The sequence below is a fragment of the Nematolebias whitei genome, chromosome 3 (assembly GCF_014905685.2).
Source record: "Nematolebias whitei isolate Nwh7 chromosome 3, NemWhi1, whole genome shotgun sequence".
Lineage (NCBI taxonomy): Eukaryota > Metazoa > Chordata > Actinopteri > Cyprinodontiformes > Rivulidae > Nematolebias > Nematolebias whitei.
This window is the reverse complement of record NC_056500.1, coordinates 46,809,584-46,810,693: the sequence shown is the minus strand read 5'-3', so window position 1 is coordinate 46,810,693 and position 1,110 is coordinate 46,809,584.

Below are 1,110 nucleotides of genomic sequence, written 5' to 3'. Positions count from 1 at the left end.
CCCAAGGACGCCTCCAGGCGTCCCCAAAAGACCCCCCTCCCGAAGGACTAGGGTGGGTGGAGGGTGGCACTGCAAGGGTGGAGGGCCCGAGGAAAACACGAGGACACGAGGAACCAGAGAGAAAAGGACACGAGGGACCAGAGAACGAGGACACGAGGAGCCAGAGAACGAGGACACGAGGAGCCAAAGAGAACGAGGAGGAAAAGGACACGAGGAGAAAGAGAGAACGAGGACACGAGGAGCCAAAGAGAACGAGGAGAAAAAGGACACGAGGAACCAGAAAACGAGGACAACGAGGAGAAAAAGAACAAGGACACGAGGAGCCAGAGAGAACGAGGACACGAGGAATCAGAAAAAGGACACGAGGAACCACAGAGAAGGGACACGAGGAGCCAAAGGACACGAGGAACCACAGAGAAGGGACACGAGGAGCCAAAGGACACGAGGAACCAGAAAACGAGGAGCCAGAGAAAAACAAAACACTAGGAGCCAGAGAAAACAAAACACGAGGAGCCAGAGAGAACAAGGAGACACGAGGGATCACAAGGAATATGGACGGTCAAGGGACCGTCCCTAAGAGACACTGTTCCGGCGGGCGGCCGGGAGGCTGTCCATCAGACCGGGCCAGGTCAGGGGGGCGGCCGGGAGGCCGTCCAAAACACAGGGCCCAAGGGAACACTGCTTGCGGCGTGGAAGCCTGGAGAGCTGCAGCGGATGGCGTGGGAGCCTGGAGGGCTGCAGCGGAGGGCGTGGGAGCCTGGAGGGCTGCAGCGGACGGCGTGGGAGCCTGGAGGGCTGCAGCGGACGGCGAGGGAGCCTGGAGGGCTGCAGCGGACGGCGTGGGAGCCTTGGGAACTGCAGCAGACGGCATGGGAGCCTTGGGAACTGCAGCAGGAGACGAGGGAACCTTGGAAACTGCAGCAGGGGATGAGGGAACCTGGGAGACTGCAGCAGGAGACGAGGGAACCTGGGAGACTGCAGCAGGAGACGAGGGAACCTGGGAGATTGCAGCAGGAGACGAGGGAACCTGGGAGACTGCAGCAGGAGACGAGGGAACCTGGGAGACTGCAGCAGGAGACGAGGGAACCTGGGAGACTGCAGCAGGAGACG